Source organism: Catharus ustulatus, chromosome 2 (genome assembly GCF_009819885.2).
Source record: "Catharus ustulatus isolate bCatUst1 chromosome 2, bCatUst1.pri.v2, whole genome shotgun sequence".
Classification (NCBI taxonomy): Eukaryota; Metazoa; Chordata; class Aves; order Passeriformes; family Turdidae; genus Catharus; species Catharus ustulatus.
Genome location: NC_046222.1, coordinates 95579793 through 95592783, shown reverse-complemented (window position 1 = coordinate 95592783; position 12991 = coordinate 95579793). Strand labels below are relative to the sequence as shown.

Genomic DNA, 12991 nt, shown 5'->3' with positions numbered 1-12991 from the left:
ACTTGGAAACAAAATCTGATGAAACGATCGGGTAATGTGACCAATGCATTATTTTCAAAAGGCGTACCTAGGCGTTTGAGCTAGAAATACCTCATCAGTAGTAATATGAACTACTTCATCGCTTCTGTTATTACAGTACTGCCTCTCTCCTGTCATCTGCTGGCAATGGCAACCCACAGTAAAGGATGTTTTTCTGATCATTTTGCACTCATTAAATACAGCTGTCACAATAGCGGATGCGAGACTGCATACAAAACTTTTATGCCACGTCAAAATAAAGCAGAAACATTTTAAAAAGATCTGAAACCTTTGAAGCCTTTTCTTGAGAAATATTGAAATATTGCTTTTTGTTGTTGTTGTTTGCGACAATTGAAAATGTTCCACAGCTACACGCATTAAAACTCACTGCAGAACAAAACATCATCCATCAAAATTAAGGAAAAAGGGAAAAAAATGGAGAAAAAAATAAAACCAAACCAAATCTCTCTGAAGCACAAAGTGTTTGGTTTCTGAGAGTCTGAAGTTCTGGTTCACCACCTGATTTCTGGGGCTGAACATTCATTGAGTTTCAAGATCTCAAGGGACCTGACATTTAATTCTGGACTGTGGATGAAATCTGCCCCATAAAGCTTCCAGCTGAGTAAAAACATCTTCCCCTAGTTCCCCATTCTGAAAAACAGCTCCCTTTCAGGCGAAGCAGCAGTAAATTCTGTAGCTGTTTGACATCATTGCCGTAAAAAAAATATTTAAAAGGTCATCGTGAATGACCCCAAAACCATTTGGTGACTGGTGTGAACAGAGAATTCTTATGAGTAGCATGACTTAATGCTCTTATTTGGATGCAAGGGTGTTCTGACATACTGTACCATCCAAGGTGACCTATTGAAGACTTTGGTCACCCCATAAGAGCTGCAAGAAAGCAATAATATGCACCTGTCTTGCACCTCCCAATTTCGGAATTGCATGATCTTAAAAGAAAAAAGTGTTGTTAACTTTGAAGCATCTCTTTGATTTGATGGCCACTGAGAAGCAGGTCAATTGAGAAGATCACAGATTTTAAAAAATACAGAATTTTCAAATGGCACCCAATTGTGGGTAAAATAGCTACTCATATGAACACACTCAAGATATTCAGGATGGCTGATCTTAAACGTCTATCAGACTTCTTCAAAGACTGGATGATACAGGTATAAATCAATGACTTTTATTACTTGCAGTTACTCATTTAACAAAAATGAGATCCATTTCTTTGTAGTGAGTCTGCTCTTTGTTGTAAATCTTCTGTCTTCCTGAATGAATGGGCTAGGGCCAATTATGAGATTTACTTGTTGTGGGCTTTCCATTCCTTTCTAATTTTAAAATTGATATTTTTGCCTGTGCAAACAATAGTGAGAAAAACTGTGCACGTGCATGTGCATGTGTACACGCATGTATGTCAAATACACCTTTAACACACACCTGAAAAGTGCTTCACACTCACAATCCTGTCAGCAGTGGGAAGCATGGAAAGGAGGCCCTTGGAAGCCATGGTTGGTCTGGAACAGCCCCAAGCTCTCTCATTCCCCCCACAAAATGCAAGCACATGATGGCCAAAGGGAGGCAACTTCCAGCATTTGTGTGGCTGGCACCCATGCAATGCAAGCTGCTTTCATTATGGGGAGCTAAGTGTGTCTGCATGAGACATAGTGACACTTACAACTGTTGTGTGGGGATACTATCAGCTCTCACTCTCTCTCCTCCCCCTCCTCTCCCTCTCTCTCTGACTTGCTTCTTCCTGATGCAACTATTTCCTGCCCCTTTTACTTCTCTTCCTGGATACTTTTTATAGTGTCCTTTACCTTTGTTGATGGCATCTTTCCTGAGGTGAAAGAAAGAAAATTGTGTCCCTGCCTTTGGGAAAAAGAGAAAGACAGCCCAAATCTTACTCCAAGAGCATATTCTCCTAGAGCAGCAGTTTTTGTTAGAACATTGTGAAGGCACAACAGAATTTGTGAGTGACAATACCAACACTGGGAAGAGTACTGCTGAGCTCTTGTTTGCAATTACTGCCTACCATGAACATTTCTGGCTCATGCAGTCCCAAGATCAATTCACTGATGTCCCAGACAGAGTCCGCTTCCCAGATTGCAGAAAACTTTTTCAGACAGCACTAGACTCCATAAATCTGAACCTCAGGGCACTAATCCCAGCTATGGCTGTAGGGTCAAGTCACTTTGGGACTTGAGTGAATGGGGATAAATCACAGTGGAATAACCAGTGGAAGGAAATACAGTCAGAAGAAATCTCAAACTGTAGGTTGTGAATGAGTATGAACAGAAATTAATGCAAAGATGGAGAATTTGGCATGCAGTACAGGGAAGAAAGGAGCAAGAGAATTCGAATAAATGGCACAAGCAGTGAAAGAGACACAGAAGAACAGAGGACAAGGAGAAATATGAAAATTGTGAGAAAGAGGGAAGAGTTCAATAGAGGGAAGGACAGTACATGAAGTGAGAAAACCTTATGGGGAAAGTTGAGACAAAGGCAAGATAAAACCCACATGAAACACCCACAAGAAACATGTTGTGTGCAGCTACACCCTTTCAGCGGCCCAGACTTCTCTTTCTCTCTCAACATCAGAGTCGTCCTGCTGCCCTTGGGCCAACTGAGATACCCCACTGATGCCCTGGCTGCTCCTGGTCGTCCCATGGGATCCGTGTTCCTTACTACTGCCATCCCATACCAGGTCAATACACTCGAGTGCCTGGCCAGTTCCTATCTTATGGCTTTCAGAACTAATTTTCAGACTGGACTGTAATCTCAAAATCTGCCCGAGAGGGCACAGTATAATCCCAGCTCTATTTTAAAGGTCAAGTCCTGCAGGTTTTGCTTGGTTTTGACTCATTCAGACATTCCAATGATTTCAAAAGCCATTGACCTAGATAAGGGAGGGCAGAACTGGGGCCACGGTCAGATTTCCAGTATAAAAAGTGACTTCATTTTCAGATGGCTTCACTGTACCTGCCATGAGGTTTCACTGCTCTATCTCTCTTATTGAAATATGTGGAAGGTTCTGTACATCAAATACATAAAAGATTTGACTTTTAATTCCTACCATGTATTTTGGTAAAAGGAATTAAATGTCAAAACACAAAAGCAATTATACACTTAATGGTAAAAAACATATAATCAAGTCATTTTTTTTATTTTCAAATTGCGGGGATTGAAATAAAAGGGCAAGAGGGTCTTACTTTGACATTATAGGAGATGGAAAGGCAGATTTGTATCCTTTTGTACCTTTTACAAAATGAATATGCCTGTAATCAGACCCATTCATTTTGAAACGGAGATTGTGCTTTAGATCTATGACATATTTGCGAGGGTGTTGAGAAAGTATCTAAGTAAAATGTGCCATAGGAAATCAACTCTGGGGAAATGCAGTTATTCTTCATGATGATATACAACTAGCTTGGCATAACACTTGGGGTGAAACAAAGCCTGCTTGTACGAGCGAGTCATGGCTGTATATTTAACCAATCATCGCTAGAGCAAGGTAGGCAAAATTTCTTAACTTGGGAAGTGTCCAGCTTCAAATTGCTGGAGTTTGGGACAGTGATCTGGGACACTCTGCTACGAGGTTATCAGCTTCTCCTCTTCAGTAGGCAGCTGCTGGAGGACACTGTTGAGGTTTAAGACACAGGTCTGTTTATTAGCTCTGTCTTTGTCAGGTTAATTTTTATGTCCCTTTCTTCTATATACCTAGCAAACTTTAAAGAGGTAAGTAAGTAAAGCCCTGGTGGTGTCTCTGTTTCTATGATATTTGAAACTAGTGGCTGTTTGCTGGTGTTTCTGTACAATCCCTGCCTCAGCGAACCCCTGCTCCTATTGCTAGGCTGGTATGCAGCTCTACAGCAGTGAGCTGGTCCTCCAGCCTGGCCACAAGGACAGGGTGCATCACAGCTCTCTCCAGCCTGAATAGGTGCCTTCCAGGGGCTGGGAATGACTGATGCACATTTACAGCCCAATCTGTCATTTCTTTATTGCAAGACCCTCTGTAGCTGAGACAGACTAGAGGTACAGAAATGGACTTCCGTGAGTTTAGTGACAACAGAGTGCTAAAATGTCTCTTTTCCACTTCTACAGCAGTTTATGAAGGAATAGAAGGCCTACTAGTAATAAATATTGCTACATTACTGCAATATGGCAATTGCTAATACTCAGCATCAATCTTTGTGAGCCATTAGACCAAATTCCTTTTTAACTCGGCAAAATTCCACAAACATATCCCATCAAAAACATAACAGATGTAAAGTGTAGGATCATTCCTCCACCCCACAGATGAGTGCACTCATATTTTTCCACATTCTCAGGTCTGATTCCTCCTTATGATGATATTGCATTTGTGAAGCTGTGAAAAAACACTAAAAATTATTATGAATGTGCCTGCTATGTAAGTAAATATATACAGCTAAGTGGCTCTGACATGAGCTAGATGAAAACTCCAAAACAACAAATTTGAAAACACAACTTAAAATGCCCCAAAAATGAAATTCAAGCTGAATTACCAATCAGACCACAGAAATATAGGAAATATTTCTTTGGACCATGGTGATTCCCTGCATACATAGATAGTTGGAACTCTGCTCAAAGCTTATCCAGGTAGCACACTTACAGAAAAGATTTCCCTTCAATGGATTTACATTAGCAACTTGTCCCAGACAAAATGTAGGTTATTTACTATGGAGCTGGGGAAACTAGGGTTCTATTTTAATGTAAGCTCTAATTCTCGACTTCCAAAATTAATTTTGGCACCTATTATTTTTTCTATAGAAATACATGTTTTCTTGATGACTCTTTTATAAAGGTATCATAAAGATTAAAAGCCTGATCCCAACAACAACAACAACAACAAAAAAGATAAAAATAATCATTTGAGGAAACATGGAAACACTAGCTGGTTCACTGGAGATCTGTTGCCTCTGCAGGCTGCTTCATGTCTGAAGAGGTCTTAAAAAAAAAGATTTTAAGAGAATACTTGTATGTATATTTTATGTCTAAGAAATGGTAGAACATCTATTTTGTGTGCCAAAGCACTATTGCATATCTATATTTAGCTTTCACTTCTAGTGGGTGTTATCTGCTAATGTATATTTTGGGGAGTTTGAAAATCTGATGTTAAACTGTGGTATTTTGCACTTTCTGTAAAGAGTGGGCTTTTCATAACAAAAGAGGAAAAAAATCCCCATCCTGCTAAATGGAACTTACTGAGAAAGAGGTTTCTCTTTTCTAGGGAGAAAGAGGCATTGAACTTTTAAAACCTACTTGCAGGCTTGCAATTTTATAGGAGAGAAAAAAAGATAAAAAAATAACCAATTTTTTACAAAAGTTAATTTATTTCAAATTTGAACCAGTTGAGTCCTATCATGTTGTGTTTCTCTGCAGACAGAATGCAATGACTGGCATAGGAAGTCGCTGAAAACAAATTTTTTGATGGACATTTTCTGTCACCCTTTGCCATCACAGCATACATTTTCCTGTCACATAATATACAGTAATTATATGGATTTTCCTCTTTCCAAATCAGAGGAATGCTTCCTTACTTGAATGGAGGGGCCACAGACTACTAGTCAACCTAAAAATCCTGTTAGCATTACATCTCAGCATAAATAAAGAATTTGGATCAGTGCCTTGTTAGATCACCGCTATTTCTAGCTCGCTGAGTAAAAAGAGCATTTTTTGCAGCCTAGTTTGATAAGTAAAAGGTGTCTTTCTCACCTGCGTGCACTCTGAATTGTCACTCTCATTCTTTGTTCCTTTGCATGCGGCTGTTGTCAGCTCCCGAGTCACAGAACCACTTGCAGGAACGGCTCGGGAGAGTTTTGGAAGAAAGGAAAGGGAAAAAAGGAGCCGCATTTTTATTTAACAGGAGAAGGAGAACATAAAGAAAAGAAAGGTGTTCTCAAGAATGTAGCCTGCAGCCTTGTCAGGTAGCATTTCTTCAGATGGTTTTTTTCTCACCCCTTTCCCACCCCAAGATCTCTCTTCATCATTTTTTTAAACATCTCTTCTGGGACAGAGACATGAAAGTGAATTGTGGGTCAAAGGCAAGAATTAGGGGTTGCCAGGTCTGCTTTCTGATGGCTTTACTTTATCTTTGTGTCCAAGCTTTTGCCAGTTAGCAGGTACTGTGGGTTATCCATTCCAGTCACATCATTTTCTGCTTGATGACAAGCATCACACCTTCATCCATCACATTTACATTTCAAACTGCCACACTGCTCTATTGATTAATTATTTAGCAGCTCTTGGCCACTTGTGAGCGTTTCTGTGCTCACGTTTCACGGGGAAGGTCCATTCTTTTTATTTACGTGCAGATTTGTAAAGCTAAAAAAAAAAAAAAATAAAGCCTTTATCATGCACACATGCCTCTAACCCATGTGTGTGTGCTTGTAACCATGCACACGTGTGTGAATATTTGTGTGTGTGTGTGTGTGTGTGTGTGTGTGTGTGTGTGTGGTGGTACAATTAGGTGCACACAGAGAGCAGAAGCAGGTAACCTGATCAATAAGCACATGCTCACACTGATAATAGATTTCTGAGTTTTCAGAGCACTGAACAGCAGATCAATGAGACCTTGCAGGTGTGCAGGAGCTGAGAATTGCATCAGCTACATCATGCTCCCTACAGGCCTGCAGGGAACACAGACATCGTCCTCTGGGCTTTGTCACTTTGAGCAAAAACAGGAGGAGCATTTTTGCAGGTGCCTGCTAATGACTGTATTTCTTCCATATCACAGTCAGGAAAGGGCAGCCTCTGAACAAGACAGGAGATCCAATTCGACCTAGGGCTCAACTTGCCCCAGAAAATCACTCCACCTTGTCTTTTCCTCAATTCTCCTTTGATGAAATGCAGAATGGTGATCTAATCTTATAGTTCTTTTGCTTGCTTTTTAATTTTTTTTTTAATTTGAGATAAGAATCCACTGTAAGAATAAAATCCATCTGCTCATCTGAATATATGGGTTGGCTCAGAAATCTGTATCTGGAAGAGTGATATTTGGCCTTGCTTCTGTTCCCTGGGGCACCCTGGGCACTCTGCTTTAGCTGGACGCTCTCCTGATCCACCACCACCCCTCACCCAGCAATTCCCATGAGAGCAATCTGTAATCCTTTGGTGTCCCAGGTGATGGGACATTCCAGATTGCCCTCTGATATTGGTAACTGCTTGTCCAAAGATTCATGTCTCTAGAAGGAACAGCTGCAAGAGGAAAACAAGATGCACTATTCCATGATGGGAAGAAAAATGTTTTCAACAAAGGCTTTGGAAAAATCATCACGCACTTATGTTGGAGCAGAAAATGAGGTAATCTTGAAGTCTAGAATAAATTTGGTATTTGGATCTGTTTTAATAATTTCTACTGTTTTAATTTTTACAAGTTTATTATGGATATAACCCAACAAATATAAACAGAGTGATTCTTTGTCTTGTTATTAATTTTCAATGAGTTTTGATTTATACAATGCATATTAAAATAAAAAAAGAATAGGTATATTACCTTAGTAGCATCTGGATGAGACCCTTGAAGAGCAGGGACTAGATGGCTTTTATTGCTCCATTCCTCACATTTCTGTATATATTATTCAAATTTAGAAAGTAAATATAACACCACTCACGTTTTTTTAATGGGTGGGATTTGTGTCAGTATTCAGCTCATTATGTGAATGCTGTTAGGTTAGGATTGGTCAACATTTTTCTGTTAAAATAAACTTGGTTTATTATAAAGTTCATTAGGAACTTCAATAAGGTGAGTGAGTATCCTATCTATATTTACCACTCAGACAATACAACAAAACCATCTGCTTGGTCAGTTTGTGTTGCTAATACACTGTTTAATACACAGAGAATAACTGACTGGATCCTTTCTGTTGGAAGTATTGAAATACAAAAATGGAGTTAGATTTAGTCCTGACTTGTGGTGAAGGATTTAGTTTGTTTGGTCAAATATAATTCCCATCTCTGACTGCAGTTAAAGGAAATATTTAATGTTTAATTTTTGCCATTGCTTCTCCTCTATGTTTGCTTCTCTTCCTGTCTCATTCAGTCCCTTTCTGTCTCTATTCTAAAAGAAACTTCTGTGAAGTGCAAATTACTCTACTTGTATTTTTCCAGCTCTTTCCAGAATTCTTCCACCTCTGGCATTTAAAGTAAGCATTTGATGCAGACAATCCAGACACCCCCATATCTTCTGCAAGGTAGCAGACTTGTGCAGCACTAAAATCACCAAAACTACTGTCTGACAAAGAAGACCACAAAATCCCTGCTAGTGAGAGAAACCTTTTTCTTGCTCTAATATATAAGGGAGGAAGGGAGTGTATCATGTATGTCCATGAAGGGAAACACAGCAATAGGTGGTCTTATCTGTGAGAAATCCTGACCTCCCAATTTCCAGAGTACTATGAAAATTCAGAGAAAAACCCTTACATTTATGCCTTTTATCCCAAGTGATTTACACGGATATAACTTTTTCATGGGAAATACCATTGCAGCAGTATTGTTAAAATCACAATAATTAAAATTTCAAGTAATTTGAAAATCAACACTTTCATGGTTAAACAAAGGTGATGACACCTATCACCCTACAGTAAACAAAGAGTCTTATGATGTAAATTGCAAAAATGAAGGACAGAATATGAACCTTTAACTTACACAGCAGAGTGGCTCTCTCACATGAGTAGCTCCAACAAGAAAACAACCATACTGGTACTGTGGCAACACTTGATTAGATCAAAGATATTATTAACAAGATCTCTCTGTAGTACTCTTCCACTGTAAAGATCCAAAATTAAAATTAAAAGTGACAATGAAGGGCCTTTTAATTTTCCCCCTTTATTTATTTGAAATAATATCTGCAGAGTCTCTCTTACATACCTATTCACTCATCGATCCTAAAACTATCTGATACAGTGACGATATGGCACCAATGCTCTTCACACTTTTTCTTTTTTGCTTGCTTCATCTCTTCACATTCCCAGTTAAGAGGCTTGCTCTGTACAGAAAAGAATAAACACAGTAATTGGTTTGCCATAGGTGTGTTTAATTTGTATTGTCACAAATAAAAAGGAAAAACAGCACTTTGTCTTTTTTTAGCTTAATGAGATCAGGAAAGTATTTTCATAATTGAGAACAAAGAGTCTTTTAAATAGCAGTATTTTATTAGAAAGTGAGAATAATATAAAATAGACACCTTCCAGTGAACTCTAAAATGCCAAACATGATAACAAACAAAATGAATTAAATTATGAGTGGACTTCTTACTTTACATGGATTGAAATACATAAACATGAAATTCTCAGCATTTTACAGGATTGCACAGCCACTAATTCTTATTTATAAATTTTATTGTCATTAATTACCATTCCTGACTGCATAAATACTAGCCAGCATATCCTGCTACTGCCACTGATGAGAAAGGTCCCAAGAAATTATACGAGAGACACAAAAAAAATCCAAGTAGAGCAACAGGTGGTTCTTCATATTATCTGTGAATACAGCATTGCTTTACCAGTTTGAGGAGCAAGTATTCAGCTATTGCTGAGAAGGTGGTCAATTGCATCATCAAAGTTAGCTAGTTTCCACTTGGTGACTAGAGTTCATTAAAGATGAACATCCACATCTTATTGTCAATCCTTTTCTGCAAAAGAATTATTGCTAATCAATTTTGATATAAAGGTCAGAGAAGAAGAATGCTATGTCTTCTGCCCAAGCCTGGTCATTCAGTCAACAGAGAGAGCCAGTACAGTATTTTCCAGAGGAATTAAAAAGACAGACAAATAAACAACCAACCAAACCATGAAATGGCAAGTCATAGATCAAGCTAATAGTGCAGTGCTGCTGTCCATGGAGAACAGCACTCCTGCCTGACTTCCCAGCACATGGTGCATTTGCTCTTACTTTATTAGCCAAGCAGGACTCTCTTCTGCCTTCCCAGTGTAGCCAGAAGTCCCAGATATACAGCGATGGTCCCATCTGTTATGGCACTAGCATTAACAATATTATTTTCAGTCAAGGAATCCTATTTATCAGATGGTCACCCGTAGCAGGAAATCCCACAGATTGACCACATGCAACACAACTAATTTCTTTTTATTTCCTCTAAATTTGCTATCTCATACCATTTAACTACATTGACTGCCCCCTTGTTCATAAGTAATGTGACAGGAAAAAAAGGAGGTCATGACTCATGCTTTAATTAATCACTCCCAATTAATCACACCTTCAGGAGCCTCAAGTAGGTACAATATTGAGAAACAGACTTTGTTGCTGTGCTTTTTGCATATGACATTGATCCAGAGAAAAGGGAGAGTGTTCCTGTCCCTCAGGGGTTTAACTCTCCTCATTGCTTTACTGGAGAATTACTGCAGGATTGAACACAGAAACATCTTTGGGAAGTAACCACATCAGAGGACTACACATTTCTACTTCATTCCTATCTTTTCTACAAAAATGCTTGGAAAGCATGCCCAAGTCATTGATCCATAGGTGCACAAAAACAGCTGTTTGCACCCAGTCCATCTTTACATTAATCTGGTTGAAACAGATGAACAAAAAGATGCCGTGACTCGTGGGATGAGCTTATTGTAGGTAACTGCTCTGTACCTGCACATCAGGAAAAAAAGGAAGTTATGGTCTGTTTCTAGTTTCCTCCAGACCAATAAATCTTAAATTTTTTCCTAAAGAATGGCATGCCTCCAACAAAGAGGGAACACCCTGATTCAGAGCATTGTGTCTAAGGGAGGGTCTCTGCAAGGAGGCAGTGACAAGTCTGACTGTCCTGTGTCTTGAGACACACCTGGGGTATCCTCATACGTGAAACACTGCCTAAGTCATTATTAGGCTGTTAGATAAAACATTAGTTTGCAGCATCATTGTTGTGACTATGATAATGCTGCAAGAGATATGAATGAGATGATCAATTTATTTGAATAAAATATTGTTGGCATCAGCCAGAGAAGAGGACTCCAGTCCCAAACTGGCTCGGGGCCACTTTGCTGAAAAAGGCTATGATTATAGGTAATTGGTGGAGCTGGAGCATGGATCTTATATTTGTGACTTTCCATGTCCATCCATATTTCTTCCCCTTCTGAGATTTCCACCTTTCCCTCGAGAGTATACAAAAGACAGCAAACACCACACAAGAAAACACAGTCACTTCTGCAAAATAGTGCTTAAAACAATGTGCAGTGCTATACCTAGACCTGGAGGGAGCTGGCCATTAGGCTCTCTTTCAATAACCTTTGGGCACAAAGAAAGAGAGACAAGCACTGTGGCTAGAAGAGGTGCAAGGTGCACAGATGCACGTTCCACTTTACCCTGGTTTTACCTCTCTCTAGAAAATGGGAAGTTTTGGAAGGAGGAAAGTACTCTAGACCCTACTGACTTTAAATGTCATTGCTTCAACTTCATGAGAGGGGAAGACATCCTGAAGTCCAGAATTCTCATGGCATGTGAGACCTTTTTCCTCCTCAGCTGGGGCTGTGACTGAGCTGTGAGCTGAATTTCACACTCAAGGCAGCAATCCAATAAGATAGTGCCTTGATGTTTGGTGGTTATCTTGATTTGGTAGTGCAATGGAAAACGTTTTGTACTTAACTTCACATAAATGACACAGGCACAGCAATGTGAAAAGTCCTGTAGGAGCAGTAGAAACTGCATACATCTCTCAGGCTAAGCATTAGCTGCCTTTAAATAGGTTGCCCTCACTAGATTGAGAACTGATTGCAATACCTTCTTGTCTCTTCTTTACCTCAATCAATAATTTTTAGGGTTCAAAATAATCAGAGTGCAATAATTTCTCCACAGGAACAGCCATGTAGTGATGAATTACGTATTCCAGTCTGCATAAGTATGAAAGAAGAAAGGCAAATTTTGAACAAAATCTGCTATACTGAGGAAAAATTTGTGTCTCTGCAGCTGACAGGTATGTGTCTTTACTGCCTTGCAAAGTTTAATACTTAATGGGAATAAGATTTGGTAACACAACAGACATAAAAACACAGACAAACCAGCCAAAAGCTCAGCTATATATGTCCTGTGTGCACCTTTAAATACTATTAAAATTGAATTTGACTAGACTTGCTCAAATCAGACCTGTTATCAACAACACATTGTCTCAGGAGACCAACATTTGTCCAGTTAGGGCTTCCTTCATTAATCGTCCAGCATCAAGCAAGCCAAATCCAAATCTGTGGAGAAAAAGCAATTAGATATTTTAAGCAGTGATAAGAACACCACAAATAATCAATTTCTATGGCATTAACAGCTACCTGGCCCAGAAAAAGTCTATAAAAGCTAGAATTTATTGCAGAACACCAGACAGCTTACAGAGCATTGATTCTTAGTAGTATGCATAGATTGCTGGATTTAAAGAGAAATCCCTAATGGTTTTTACCTTTAATTTTTTTTTCCTTTTAAAGGGAAAACAAGGATAAGGTGTTCATAAGGCCAAAATGTAGCAAAAGAAATGTCTAAGGACTGTTAAACAGAATTTGTTTATCTTTCAGATGAACAGAATACTGGCACACTGTTTGATGGCAATTATATGCAATCTAATGCATAAACTTTGTAAGATATGAGATGATAAATACAGTCATAATATTCTATGGTTAGAAAAATACATTAATTTGGCTTATTTTTAAAACATCTATTGTACCTGAGATGCCAACAGACTAGAAATAATTTTTGCATATTTTTCTGCTTGGGAATCTTTAGGCTTTAAAGCCTTCTATTTCTCCATAGCAATCCCATATTGGAGTATTTTATTCTGCATTAACCTTTGTGATTTATAAAAGCAAAACAAAAGGTAGTGCAAAACCCAGGCAGAGCATTATTATCTGCAGTGGACAACAAAGTTTTAAAACCTATTTAATGTTCCCAAAAACCAATTTTTGTATGTAGATGTTATAATTGCTCTTTAAATGTGAACCAAAATATATCTGAACTAAGATTTCTAGTC

At 38.7% G+C, this 12991-nt stretch overlaps 2 long non-coding RNA genes across 6 annotated transcripts in view; one reads left to right on the top strand and one right to left on the bottom strand.

Moving 5' to 3' along the window:
- Positions 1–12991, top strand: part of LOC116993008 — a 102540-nt gene that overhangs the window by 57575 nt on the left and 31974 nt on the right. For 3 of the 5 annotated variants that reach the window (XR_004417163.1, XR_004417162.1, XR_004417161.1), the window contains exons 8-9: positions 5815–7341; positions 11839–11956. This is a non-coding gene — a long non-coding RNA (uncharacterized LOC116993008). Of the gene's footprint in view, positions 1–5814; positions 7342–11838; positions 12110–12991 lie in introns of those variants that run through there. The other 2 variants (XR_004417160.1, XR_004417164.1) reach the window with 2 other exon arrangements.
- Positions 1–12991, bottom strand: part of LOC116993009 — a 99317-nt gene that overhangs the window by 54418 nt on the left and 31908 nt on the right. The window contains exons 2-6 of the long non-coding RNA XR_004417167.2: positions 12127–12221; positions 9542–10635; positions 8908–9025; positions 8686–8805; positions 5755–6363 (exon numbers count right to left, since the gene is read on the bottom strand). This is a non-coding gene — a long non-coding RNA (uncharacterized LOC116993009). The remainder of the gene's footprint in view (positions 1–5754; positions 6364–8685; positions 8806–8907; positions 9026–9541; positions 10636–12126; positions 12222–12991) is intronic.